Genomic DNA, 14,916 nt, shown 5'->3' with positions numbered 1-14,916 from the left:
TATTGCACATTTTTAGAATTGTAGTTTCTTAACAGAAGACGTTATGGCCTGTGCAGGATGTGCACGTACGCAACGCATTTCTGGTAACGATTGCTTGATTTTCCATACATCACGTTACAAGTCAGCAGCAATGCAATCAGCTTTGCTTATCTGTGCATAACCATCAGTGAACATAACGCAGATCTTTTTTCATCAATCTGAAAGCTATTTGCTAACTGTAACATGTCCAGATGGAAGCCCATCAAACGCCTAATTAACATAGATGCCATGTCAGCTGCAGGTCCAGTCTGTTGTGACATGAAACATGGAGTGTAAAGCGAGATAAAGAAAACAGGGCTGCAAGTGCTGACATTGTCACACAGTCACTGCCTTTGTCATACAAGAGACGACTGCATTCACACTCAGAAAGATTCTGTATCTGTCAAGGGTTAAAACTTGGGAGTGGAGGATGAATCGGGGCAGGTGGTTAATGTTGGAAAGAAACCCATGCGTAGCTGTGACTGATAGAACATGGAGTACCTCCTCCTAGTCTTTCCATTCCAATTCAGGACCCTTTTGTTCTACGCAGGATTTTTAGTGCAGGCATGGAACAAACTACGGAAATGATTTAAAGAACTACTCCCATCAAAGTTTTTATCCTCTAAGGGTAGGTTCACACAGGGTGTAATTGCTCCTTTTTTAATGCTAATTTTCAGTTGCTTTTACAGTACCAGCAAAGCTTATGAGATTTCAGAAATCTCATGCACACACATTGGGTTTTTGTTTGCTCAGTATTTTGTGCTTTGCAGCGTTTTTTTTTTACATAGGGTATATCACTTCTTTCAGCATTTTTTCAGCATTTTTCACCCATTGACTTGAATGGGTGGTGAAAAAAACGCTGCAAATACGCAAGGTTGTCTTTTCTTGCAGCGTATTTGCTGCAGAAAAGTCAAGGAGAGCCGGATGTGACATCATCACAGCCGGCTCTGCTACATCTAGATGACAGACTGCATGATGTATTCATACAGCCTGTCATCCAGCAGCGGACTGCCCCGCCCGACAGTGTTTGCCACGCTGTCATAAGCATGACAGCGCCGCAAACACCGCTTCTGATTGGTGGGGTAATCATCCCTGTTGGTCAGAGAGCCGCGGCTCCCCGCTGTCAGAAAACAGCGTGAGCGCTCAACTGTGATCGGAGGTGTAAACTTCACCTCCGATCACTGGTGTCAGATGATGGGACTACTGCTCCAATCATCTGACACCTACTGACACTAATTACAGTGACTACAGGAGTGGCGGATGGGAGTTTTCATCTGCCGCTACTGCACTATAAATAAATAATAATAAAAAAAAAAACGGCGTGGGCTTCCCCCTAATTTTGATAACCCGTCAGACAAAACTCACAGCTGGGGCTGCAACCCCCAGCTGTCAGCTTCAGCAAGGCTAGTTATCAAGAATAGAGGGGTCCTCACGCTTTTTCTTTTAATTGGTTAAATAAATAATTTAAAAAAACGGCGTGGGGTCCCCCCCATTTTTGACAACCAGCCTTGCTAAAGCTCACAGCTGGGGGCTGATATTCTCAGACTGGTAACGGGCCATCGATATTGGCCCCCCCAGCATAAAAATAGCAGCCCACAGCTGCCCAGAAAAGGCACATCTATTAAATGTGCCAATTCTGGCGCTTTGCCCATCTCTTCCCACTTGCCCTGTAGCAGCGGAAAGCAGGGTAATAAGGGGTTAATGTCACCTTCCTATTGTAAGGTGACATTAAGCCGGCTTAGTAATGGAGAGGCGTCAATCCATTACTCATCCTATGTTAATTAAAGGGTTAACCAAACACACGCAGTAAGAAAAAAGTCTTTTAATGAAATAAAACACCACACAGTTTTGACCATATTTTTATTGTTCTGCCATTCCAAAGCAAAGCCCTCGATCTTCTGTAAGAAAAATAAAATAAAAAAGCCAAAGTATACTGCCTGATCCGTCGCAGTCCAATATACCGAGTGTCCCACACAGTATCTGGGGGAAGATAAAGCTTACAACCGGGAGTGATGCTAAAGCGACTGCTCCTAGCTGTAAGCAACTGGGGAATGAAGGAGACGGAGCGGGCACAGGCTCAGTAACGAGCGGTGATGTCACTGAGCCTGCGTTCCCTCACAGCCTGACCTGGAGTTACCTCTAGACCGTGGGAAAATTCCGGGGAAGAGGATACTGCAGGTAATGTATCTATTCTATTCTATCTATTCATTCTATCTATCCATTCTATCTATTCTATTATATTCTATCTATTCCTTCTATCTATCTATTCTATCTATTCATTCTATTCTTTCTATCTATTCTATCTATGTATTCTATCTATCTCTTCTATCTATCTATTCTATCTATTTATCTATTCATTCTATCTATTCTTTCTATTTATCTATTTATTCTATCTATACTATCTATTTATTTATCTATCCATTCTATCTATTTATCTATTCTATCTATCTATCTATTCTATCTATTCATTCTATTTATTCTATCAATCTATTCATTCTATCTATTCTATCAATCTATCTATTCTATGTATTCATTCTATCTATTCTATCAATCTATCCTACCTATTCATTCTATCTACAGGAAGTTGTTTTTTTTCCCTGTGTGCACTCAACTTTATTGGCATGCACAAAGAGAAAAAAAAAAACGCATGTAAAAAACGCACCAAAAAACAGGCAAAAAACGCTGCAGAAAACACACCAAAAACGCACCTAAACCTACGTTTTTGGCGCAGCTTATTTCCTGCCAAGATGATCCTTTTTTCCTGCAGAAAAAAGCAGCAAAAACGCCCTGTGTGAACTTGCCCTTAATATTTTGCAATCATCATATTATATACCACTATGTATTTACAATTGCTCATTTTGCCTTTCTACCCCATTAATTCTTGTTTTATCTGCTCTGTGTAGAAACAGGAAGCCTCTTTTGCCTGTATTTATCATCCCCCTCTTCAACTCCTGACCTAGGGACTCCCCCTCCCCTTGCAAGGGACTTTTGCAGTGACTTATGAGTCATACAGGGAAAATTGACCTCCTGTTTCTACATAGAGCTTAGAAGTAAATTTTTAATCATATGATGTCATAGACCTAATGGAAAAGAGAAGAGTTAACTGGGTAGAAAAGCAAAATGAGCAAGTGTAAGAGCTTGATTAGAGATGAGCAAACTTGAATAAGAAAGTTCGGCGTCCGAACTGAACACCTACTGTTTGGGCATAGACCCCGGTCAGACAGCAGCTGTTCCCATGCTGTCAACTGACAGCGTGAGCCCGCAGCTGTGATCAGAGGTAAAAAGCTTACCTCCCATCACTGGCGTCGGCTGATACTACCGCTTCCATCAGCCTACTCGTGCTACTGCTAATAACAGCAACAGCAGGCTGTGACTGATGAAAGTATTCATCAGCTGGTGCCTGCGCTCTAAATAAATAATTTAAAAAAAAGGGTGTTTTGCTGATAAGCAAAAGTGACAGCTGGGGGCTGCAGTCCTCAGTTGTCAGATTTAGCAAGGTTGTTTTTCAAGAATACAGTGGTTCCACTTTATTTTGTCTCAGTGTGCTAGCGGTGATCACACTGGAGGTCACCGCAGTTCAGGGGCCCGGCTGGGAACGCAGCCTCGGTGACTGTCGGTAAGCTCGATGACATCACCACTAGTCTGTTTATCCCCAGATATGGATTACGACATGGGACAGAACAATGGACACATGAAGGATATGGTTGTTTTTATTTTTGTTTTATTACAGGAGACTAGGGCTTCAATGGAATGGGTGTTACAGTAGGTGAGTATTACTATGTTTGTTATTTATAAATAAAAAGGAAAATTGTGCTTTTTTATATCAAATAAAAGACTTTTTTCTGGCTGTGTGTTTATTCACAATGCAAATTTCTAGGTTCAGGTCCGGGTACTGTTCTGCTACCCAAACCTGAACTTTTTTAGCTGTTCGGCTGAACTCGAACATCCAGGGGTCCACCCATCTCTAAGCTTGATATGTTTGCCTTAGAGATTGTCAGATCTTTTGGAACTCCTAAAGTGAACCCGCAGAACCACGACAACGAACCTCCCAAGGGTTAGATGGCCTGGTGGACCACCCCCAATACAGGGAGTGTTAGGGGCTGGCCCGAGGGAGACTATTGCCGCAGAAGCTGTTACCCGGGGACAGGAAGTTGGAGCGGAAAAGGCGCAGAACTGGCTATAACGGAGACACAGGACAGACTGGCAATGACTGAGACTAAGAATAGGCAGGATATGGCGAATGCCCAGGACAGACTGGATATGGCGGACACCCAGGACGCACTGGATATGGCGGAAACACAGGACAGGCAGGGTATGGCGGAAACACAGGGCAGGCGGGGTATGGTGGAAACACAGGACAGGCAGGGTATGACGGACGCACAGGACAGAGCAAGGTATGGCGGACGCACAGGACAGAGCAAGGTATGGCGGACACACAGGACAGAGCAAGGTATGGCGGACGCACAGGACAGAGCAAGGTATGACGGACGCACAGGACAGAGCAAGGTGCAGAGGGACCTGGGTCAAATGAGGACAAATGACAATCAGGCATGGAGCAGAGGAAGGAGTTACCTTAAATAGACCAAGAGCTGCAGAACTTCCGGGTCAAGATCCTCCAGAATCATAGAGTGGAGGAACGGAGCGTCTGCAGACCAGAGAGAGGAAGTGCATGTGCGCAGTGAGAGGCGCGCACGTGCACCCGATGAGAGCCAGGGACCAGCGGCGAGTCAGGAGAAGAGATCGGAAGGCGCGCGCACACCGCTGGAGCCGGACGGGTAAGTATGTCGGCGCGCAGAGTGAGCGGCAGGTGGCGCCGTGACAGAGATAAACAGATTGGCAGTGGTGACATTAAAAATGTCAGGAAGGACAGATAAAATTAAATTTTTTGATCTGGAGGTCATTTTTCAGTCACTGCAGAATTGTTTTCGGTGTTTTCAGAAAATGATTATAGTGTAAGAAAACCCCTTTAAATTGATAAAGCAATTTCCTGTAAAAGTCCCAATACTATAGTGATGTTCTTCAAACAAACAGATTAATTAAACAAATGTTGTCTCACCAAGCATTACTTTTTTTGTATTCAATTTATTAGTTAAAATTGATAAGGTGATTAGATCCTAATACACTATTCTCGGACTTCTAGCTATGCTTGAATGAAACCAACAGTTTAATGCAATAGTAATCTATACAATTGCCTTATGATGCTGTAGTAGGGAAACCAGTAGTGGCTAGGCAGCATTATTATTTATGTGGTGATTCTCACTTAATGTGTTGTATGCCCTCATTGCTTTGGAACTTTTTATCCTGTAGGATAACTTAACGTGTGCTGAACTTTTTATGCAGTGTCGGCATCTTCTATACATATTCCTGTTGGTATAAGGCAGGGGTGGGGAACCTCAGGCCCCAGGGCCATTTACAGCCCTCGATGACCTTTTATCAGGCCCCCGAGCAGATTCTCAGGGACCGCATTCTTGGGCTAGGAGTTGTGTTTTGATTGCCACAAGCCCATTAATTTCTTCTTGTTCTGTTAGCACACACACACAGTGATCACTACTGAACTTTGAAGGGCATGCAATGAAAGATTACGTCCTGAAATCAGTGCCAGAGTCAGGATGTACTTTGTGGGCGGAGTTTGTACGGCCCTTGAAGGATGGTATAAATATCCAAATGGCCCTTCGCAGAAAAAAGAGAGAGCTCCTGGAAATGTACACTTAATGATTTCCCTATTATCCCAGTGAGAAGGATTCATCTGAATAGTACTGCGAAAAATAGCGTTTTAGGATTTATTCCAATAATTGGGTTGAACTTATATAAAAAAAGGAGTGATATATTAATCTGGAATAATATTATAGCCCCTAGGATAATCACCAGTTACTAGTATTAGGATTCCCAGGCCATTTCAAATTCTGTTCTATCATTAGTAAAGTTTGGCACTGAGCTAGAAAGGCCGGCTTATTGTTATTGTAACAACCCTGCTGGCATCACTGCATGGCCTCCCATCCCCCACCTGCATTACACTCAAACTAACTTCTCTGGGCCTTGTTGTGACTTCTCTCTGCTGCCAGCTCCATGCTGTGTGCCTCATGTCTGCTGCTTGCTCTGTGCATGCTCTGTCTGTGTGCATAGGTGGTGGCGCCGGCAACTCCTGTGTCTTATTGAGTCTGTGTGCACCTTGCTAAGGTGTCCCGGGCCAATCGCCATGAGGCTTCCTGTATTTAAGACTTCTCCACCCTTTGGTGGGGGCCTGTGCAATTACTCCCTCTGTCAGTTCTTAGTAGCTGAGTTGCCAGGCCCTGTCTCTGTTACTCTTATGTCCGCCACCCAGGGGGGTGTTGTACCCTGGTCTGAGTCCTGTGTTTGCCATCCAGTGGGGCCTCGTACCCTGGCCTATGTCCGTCTCCCAGAGGGGCGTCGTACCCTGGCTTGTGTCCATGTCTCTGTGCCTTGTCCTGTTCCTGTGTCTGTTTATATCCCTGCCTTGGTTTCCTTTCCCTGCTGTGCATACTCTGTGTCTTGCTTTGCTCTGCTTTTGGCTCTGCTCTCTGCGTCCTTGCTTTGCTCCTTGCTCTGCATTCTGTGACCTTGCTCTGCTCTCTGTGGTTTTTCTCTGTACTCTGTGTCTTGCTCTGCACTCTGACTTTGGTCTGCTCTCAGCTCTGCACTCTGTGGAATTGCTCTCAGCTCTGCACTCTGTGGAATTGCTCTGACTTTGTTCTGCTCTCAGCTCTGCACTCTGTGGCTTTGCTCTCAGCTCTGCTCTCTGTAACTTTGCTCTGCACTCTGACCTTGCTCTGCACTCTGTGGCTTTGCTCTGTGGCTCCGCTTAGCTCTCGCTCTGCGGCTCCGCTCCTTGCGGTTCTACCTGGCTCTGCTCATTGCGGTTCTACGTTTCTTGCTCTTGGCTCCGCCTCCTGCATTTCTGCACTTGGCTCCGCCTCCTGCTCTTGGCTCTGCCTTCTGTGTTTCTGCACTTGGCTCCTGCTCTTGGCTCCGCCTCCTGCATTTCTGCACTTGGCTCCGCCTCCTTCTCTTGGTTCTGCCTCCTGCGTTTCTGCACTTGGCTCCTGCTCTTGGCTCCGCCTCCTGCATTTCTGTTCTTGGCTGTAGCTCCTGTGCTTTCGCTCTGTATCCACTCTTGCTGTCTTTCTCTACCTATTTTTAAGTCCTCCTGTCTGACCAGGTTCTTACCTGTTTTACATACCTGCCTGCAGACCGGTCCCTACCGGTTCTTCCAGTGTACCAGCCTTGTCCGCCTGTCCTGCCAGGGAGCCAGCTGTACCTGCCTGCCTACCAGAGTGCCAGCCGTGCCCACTTGCCTGTCTATGTTTCGTTCTCCGGTGGGATCAGCAGCCACAGCCAGACAACACCCTGGAATAGCACCTGGTAGCTTCCTGCTGGACAAGCATGACCTCACCATCAGAGGCTCCAGCGAATACCAAGGAAGCTACTTAGTTACGCCCCTTCCAGGGAAGTCTGGTCTGTGGTCCAGTGGGGCCACACCCCCGTGCAAACCAGTCTGAGCGTGAGCATGACAGTTATGACATTATGTCTACTTGGCCAATAAGCTAAATACCAAAATAAGATAAATCGTGGAATTACGGAAATAAAATTACAGGATTGATAGACATGTTAATGTTATGCAAATTATGAAAAAAAGGAAGCAAAATATCCAAGATGCGCTTGATGGGATACTTTGGAGAAACGGTTGTACCACTGGTTTCACTACCCAATCAATGTAACGCTGGGCTGGTAGTGTAAGTGGAATGAAGATTAGAGGGGTCTTGCTTCTTCCCATTCCTTCCCCTTCTATTATCCTAGAAGTGGGACCAGTGTGATGATCGTTTGTCAAGGCCTCTTCATGGCATTGCCGTTGCCCATGTGGTTTTGAGATTGAGACCGGAGTCTGGAATGGTACGATTATCTTTCATGATGAATCCTGCTTTTGTCTTGAATGCAATGATAGCCAGAGATTGGTCTATTAATGCAGATTATTTGCAATTTATTAAGCTAAGTTTCTATGGAACATGCCCCTTCTTGTAAGCACACATACTGAACAAAAGCTCATTGAATTCAACAATCCAATAGCTCTGGTTACTTAGGTTCTTAAATCTATGTTTGATGCTGTAACCTTGCTCATCTATCTATAGGCTACATTAGGTTGCAATGTTGAGATGTACCATACAAATTAAATAGATATAGCTGAAAATTTGGAATAACAAAAGAACCATATTTATAAATTCGAGATAATCTCCAAAATATACAGTCAGATAATGAATCGTACTTTGTATATTACCCTATATATTCTTGTGACCCTATTTACTCCCTAATACGCTATATGCCTATCGCATTGCTCCATGGTTGTATTGTTGCTCGCCTGTTTTTATAGTAACGAATTTTTCTATATGGTGATTTGTACATTTTTGACTTGTCTTGTTTGTATAATTTTGAATAAAACTATTGTGTAATTTTTTGCAAAAACAAGGCCTAGAAACTACTTGATGTCACATACAAATATTTGAATGTCCTTCATTCTCTAACCATAAAAATTATCTTGCTTGGCCTCTAAAACAATATGGTGTATGTGGAGTGCCCCCAGACACAGGGCCACGAGTTCTCGGTACCGGGCCTCTCTGGTTCGGTTCTGAGGCTGTCACGGTGGCTAGACCCGGTCCGCGACCCTGCTAAGGCGCGTCCAATAAAGGTGGTGCAGTCTGTCAGGGGTTCGTGACGCCACCGGTGGTGTTCGGTCAGGGTGACCGACGCTGCTGTGGGGTCCGCTGGGGTGATGGAATGGCAGCTGGATGGTATACCTTCCCACAGGTGAAATATGTCCCCAGGGCTTCCCTGTAAGGTGGATGGTAATGGTGTAGGGTGCAATCAATAATGAGGACACAGGGTTGCAGTCTCTTTACCTCTTTACTGAAGACTTCAGGATCCTCAATCCAGAGCACGCTTAACAGGGCTATCTGAGACCGGCCGGTCCGATGGGCACATCCAGAGTTTCCTTCGCAGATGGAAATCGTTGCCTACCACTAGTGCCTGTGTGTTGTAGTCCTACCCTGCTGAGCATTCGGAATAGTCCTCACAACTGCTGTTCTCGTTCGTTCGTTCTCTACAGCTCTCTCTCTCTCTTTGGTTCCAGATGTTACTAGTTTCTCGTCCCCAAGGAATGTTATGGCTAGGACGCACCCGTATGACGGGAAGGCTCGGAGCTCTTCCTTGGACCCTAGAGACGCCCCTCTCCACGCATTGCCCCCTATGTCTTCGTAGGTGTAGTAAGGTAGACAGCCACCCTATGATTAACTGTCCTGCAGAGTTCGAAGTAAGGCCTAGAGTCAGTTACTCCCGCGGTGTTCCGGCCACCGGCTACGCGCCTCAGTAGGATGTTGCCTCGGTCTCACGGCACGACTCCTACTGGTACTCCTTTGTGCTTGATCTCATTTACACTGTTCCACAATATCCTTCCCTTCGTGTCTCTCTCTTGGATACCGCCACGGGGTGTGCAGGTGCAGTTCCGTTACGTTTTGCTCTGTTCGCTAGGCACCTGCCAGGTTCCCACGCCTGACAGGGACCCCCCTGTGTCTTCTCCCTGCAACACCCCCTGCCACGGGATGTTGCCTGAATCCAACCCAGTCAGCTTCTGACTAACTTCCTCCCCAACCCCTAGTTTTACCAGTGTGAGGAGTGGCCCAATAAATAAAGCCTTTTTCTCCCCCTAGTGGCCGGAGTGTGAAGTGTAATGTGTTCTGGTGATACCTGGTCAGGAGAACTCCTTTAGTGCCATCAGACGTACCATCACTCCCCTTAGTGGCAGAGCATCATACTGCAACGACCAGGTCTCTGGGGCGCTGCACTCCCCCCAGTTAAATCCAGTACTCCTGGACTGGGAAGAAGAACAACAATACATTGCAGCAAAAGACATACAAAATTTTAAAATGCTTAAAACAGGTAATTAAAATAATGCTTCCCTTTATGGGAGGTGAGAACACTTGAACTTTACAAACAAAAACAAGGTTAAATATTTTTAAATAACATTCTGACTATAAATAACTCTCAGTACCCAGCCGGGTATTCTACCAAGTGCAAACTCTGAACAATAATTTAACTTTTCCTTTAAGGGCGTATAAGCTGAACCCACTAAAGGCCTACTATAAAATACTATATAAATAACTCAACTTTTCTTTCCGTTCTAGCTTCACCAATGCAGGACCGCCTAGCTCCTTGGCTGGGCCTACTGTCATTGTACCGACCATCATTCTACGGTTCTCAGGAGGACTCACTTCAAGCTTTCCTGTCCTTAATCTTTATTAACATTATCAAACTTTACTAACTTTCAACATTATTAACGTTTCGATCTTTTCCAAAGCAACATGTCAACATTCCCTTTAAGAGGGAACCAAGTCTCTAGGAAGTAGTGCAGATTCTCTCTGTCTCCAAGTCCACTGAAAGCAAGACCTTCTGCGTCATGTCCAGAAGCATTATCTTCGCAAAGTCTTCTTTCGCTTGTAAAACCAGTAGGGAGCACCTTTAAGAAGGTGCAAACTATATACAAAACAGTTTTGAATCATTCACTGTTCATGATCCGGCAGTCTTTTAAACAATGATGAACTTGTGCAATAATAGAAAAAGAAATATAAACAATAGGGATCCCGGGTAAACAAAGGGACCCCTTCTAAGAATAACCCTGGATGGGTTTTAAGCAGCAGCAACAAACAGTTAACTATGTACATATTCGGGTCTTCGAGGTTTAGTTCTATAATAGGTTGCAAGGCATCCATCGGTAACGAACATTTCCCGGCCGTGGAAGCCCTGGTTCCGTGTTCTCGCCTGATGCGGTGTCAGTGTCGTGGGTTCGTCTCTCAGGTGCAGCCAGGTCACCCGGTGTCTGGATCCGAATGTCAGCTTTGGTTGCAAGTTCAGTAGCGGCGATAATGCACACTGTGGTGACAGGGGTGGAGTTCTTCAAATCAGGGTTAGTCGTAGTTAGGACAGCAGGTGGCGCCATTACCGACTCGCATCGGTAGACATTTTGAGCGCACCACCCTTGCGCACTCCGATGGCGGGTGTACGTCACCTGGTCCCCTCTGTTTAGCAGCTGTCCATCACCTCTATCGCGGTGCGGGGCCTTCACATTGTAGCTAGTAAAGAAGATTTCCGTCGGTAGCCCCGGTTCCTGTATATAGCCCCAACCCCGCTTCGGGTAAAAGGCCAGCACAGTTCCCCGCTTTACCTGACTCCCTTTACTGTGTTCTGTCTTTGGTCCTTGTACTTTCGGTGGGTCACTTTGTTCTGTCTCTTTTCGGTCTTTCCAGTGTAAAATTAGACATTGTTTATATTGTTCCCAAGTAAGCGCAGCGATGCTGAGGCCCTCCTGTCTAGTCCCGTCTGGCCCCATCCTTGGGGTGTCCCATTGGAAGATCACCCCCTCTAAGCTTACTCCCAGTGGTATCCCCATAGTCGTCGGTAGCGGGGGCACCAGCTTCTCCATGGTGCCGGGGGCTATAACAACCTGCTCAGGAGCAGGGAGTCGGTCGCTGTCAGGACGGGGAGCGGTCACGGGAGCCGGATTGATCAGGAGGGCAGGGGCGTTTTCCATACCTTCGTCTGATGTTGTTCCACCGATGCCGATCGGTTCCATTGATGAGGACGCTGGAGTCGGCTGCAGCTCGGACCGCGGTTCTCCCGGTGCGGCCCTCAGTGACGGCTCCGATCTCCATTGCTTCACATCGGCTGGCTCCACGCTCGGGATAGGCTGACTCGGCTCCTCCGCCCGCGGCTCCAAGAAATCCGAGCCCTCCAGCCGCGGCAGATTCGAGTTCCAGTCTACCTCCGGCTGACGGGGACAGGCCAGGATCGCTCCTTCGTCGTTCAGGCACCCGCTGGTCGTCATCCCCTCTCCGGGGTCTGCAATGGCACTCACACGCTGCTCCTCCATTTCCTGGGGGTGTGGCTCCTTCTTGTCTTGGTTCCCGCCGCTGCAAGTCAGGGGGCGGTTCTCCTCTGCTTTGGGGCAGATCATCCCCTCGCAACAGTAATCCGAGGGGGCGGTCAGCACTTCTGGCGCCACTTTGATAGTCTCCTCCCATGGCATGCCCTCCTTCTCCTGCACTCCTCATGGCGTGGCAATGGCGGCGGTTTTGGCGGGAATCTTGTGGCAGATAGCAATACACAGTCTTTGCAATAAATCACAGTCCAACACGTTTCATTCACAGTTCCAAGGCACACATGACCTGCTTCTCAGGCTTAAGTAGGATCCTGTTCGTGACGCCAAGTTGGAGCGCCCCCAGACACAGGGCCACGAGTTCTCGGTACCGGGCCTCTCTGGTTCGGTTCTGAGGCTGTCATGGTGGCTAGACCCGGTCCGCGACCCTGCTAAGGGGCGTCCAATAAAGGTGATGCAGTCTGTCAGGGGTTCGTGACGCCACCTGTGGTGTTCGGTCAGGGTGACCGACGCTGCTGTGGGGTCCGCTGGGGTGATGGAATGGCAGCTGGATGGTATACCTTCCCACATGTGAAGTATGTCCCCAGGGCTTCCCAGTAAGGTGGATGGTAATGGTGTAGGGTGCAGTCAATAATGAGGACACAGGGTTGCAGTCTCTTTACCTCTTTACTGAAGACTTCAGGATCCTCAATCCAGAGCACGCTTAACAGGGCTATCTGAGACCGGCCGGTCCGATGGGCACATCCAGAGTTTCCTTTGCAGATGGAAATCGTTGCCTACCACTAGCATCTGTGTGTTGTAGTCCTACCCTGCTGAGCATTCGGAATAGTCCTCACAACTGCTGTTCTCGTTCGTTCATTCTCTATAGCTCTCTCTCTCTTTGGTTCCAGATGTTACTAGTTTCTCGTCCCCCAGGAATGTTATGGCTGGGACGCACCCGTATGACGGGAAGGCTCGGAGCTCTTCCGGGACCCTAGAGACGCCCCTCTCCATGCGTTGCCCCCTATGTCTTCGTAGGTGTAGTAAGGTAGACAGCCAACCTATGATTAACTGTCCTGCGGAGTTCGCAGTAAGGCCTAGCGTCAGTTACTCCCGCGGTGTTCTGGCCACCGGCTACGCGCCTCAGTAGGATGTTGCCTCGGTCTCACGGCACGACTCCTACTGGTACTCCTTTGTGCTTGATCTCGTTTACACTGTTCCACAATAACCTTCCCTTCGTGTCTCTCTCTTGGATACCGCCGCGGGGTGTGCAGGCGCGGTTCCGTTACATTCTGCTCTGTTCGCTAGGCACCTGCCAGGTTCCCACGCCTGACAGGGACCCCCCTGTGTCTTCTCCCTGCAACACCCCCTGCCACGGGATGTTGCCTGAATCCAACCCAGTCAGCTTCTGACTAACTTCCTCCCCAACCCCTAGTTTTACCAGTGTGAGGAGTGGCCCAATAAATAAAGCCTTTTTCTCCCCCTGGTGGCCAGAGTGTGAAGTGTAATGTGTTCTGGTGATACCTGGTCAGGAGAACTCCTTTAGTGCCATCAGACGTACCATCACTCCCCTTAATGGCAGAGCGTCATACTGCAACGACCAGGTCTCTGGGGCGCTGCATATGCAAGTATGAAATTACCTGCAAACTTCAGTAAATGGCTAACCGGAGTGTATGCCCCTAGTTGAACCACCACCATTAAAAAAGTTATGGCATTTCTTAAGAAGAAGTCATCAGTTTTGAAAGGCTGGATATCCCCTTTAAGAAAGACAGAATTGAAGCCGTATTCAATAATCTCTCTACACATGAATGACAAATTAAACATCCTCCTGCATCTGTTCTGTTGGATTGTAATATCTTTCTGTCAGTTCTATGTTAGCTTACTGACTGAGCACTCCTCCCTTCACCATGTGGTTTTTAATTACATCTAATCACACTTTGTTCCGGCCAACCCATATGCAGGCTTTACTGAGAGAGGTGTCCATATTCACCCAAGCATACAGACATTAGCCTTCGGTAAGTGTTCACATTTGGACAGGGAGGTCAGGGACCCATCAGATTAATGAGACCACCTTGATGATGGTTGATGGGCTCACACTATTTGGCCAAATTCTGTGCAAAGCATCTCTCAAATATTTTTCCTAATGTTCAAAAGCCATTTTGCTATTCATATTTCATGTATTTCACATTCGACATGCTTTGGCACGATAGAGTGCAACCTTTTTTTTTTGTATATTTCTTAAGAAGAAGTCATCAGTTTTGAAAGGCTGGATATCCCCTTTAAGAAAGACAGGATTCACGCCGTATTCAATAATCTCTCTACACATGAATGACAAATTAAACATCCTCCTGCATCTGTTCTGTTGGATAGTAATGTTGTAATGATTAATTAAGAAAGGTACTACGAAACCATCAAATTGAGTTTTCATACATGGAAGGATTGCTATGTTTAAATCATCATTTCCTGACAAATGTGCAATGGTTTGCATTTATTGAACCTTGCTCAATCTGCACATTGCTTCCTGGTGAATTTCAGGAAGGGTACATGCTTGGATGCTTTTGTTCAGCGATACTTAAGCTGCTAAGTAGTGTCAGAAGGATAACATTATCATACTTATGCTTAACAAAGAATATGTATCATTCGCAAGGAAAATTAAATGGGATTTTAAGAGTTTGCAGAATAATAGGATCAACTGCAGATACAGTTCAATGCCTTAAAGGGACTCTGTCACCTGAATTTGGCGGGACTGGTTTTGGGTCATATGGGCGGAGTTTTTGGGTGTTTGATTCACCATTTCCTTACCCGCTGGCTGCATGCTGGCTGCAATATTGGATTGAAGTTCATTCTCTGTCCTCCATAGTACACGCCTGCGCAAGGAAAGATTACCTTGTGCAGGCATGTACTACAGAAGACAGAGAATGAACTTCAATCCAATATTGCAGCCAGCATGCAGCCAGCAGGTAAGGAAAGGGTGAATCAAA

Source organism: Ranitomeya imitator, chromosome 5 (assembly GCF_032444005.1).
Source record: "Ranitomeya imitator isolate aRanImi1 chromosome 5, aRanImi1.pri, whole genome shotgun sequence".
Taxonomy (NCBI): domain Eukaryota; kingdom Metazoa; phylum Chordata; class Amphibia; order Anura; family Dendrobatidae; genus Ranitomeya; species Ranitomeya imitator.
The sequence above is the reverse complement of the archived record's forward strand: the minus strand, read 5'-3'. Positions refer to the sequence as shown.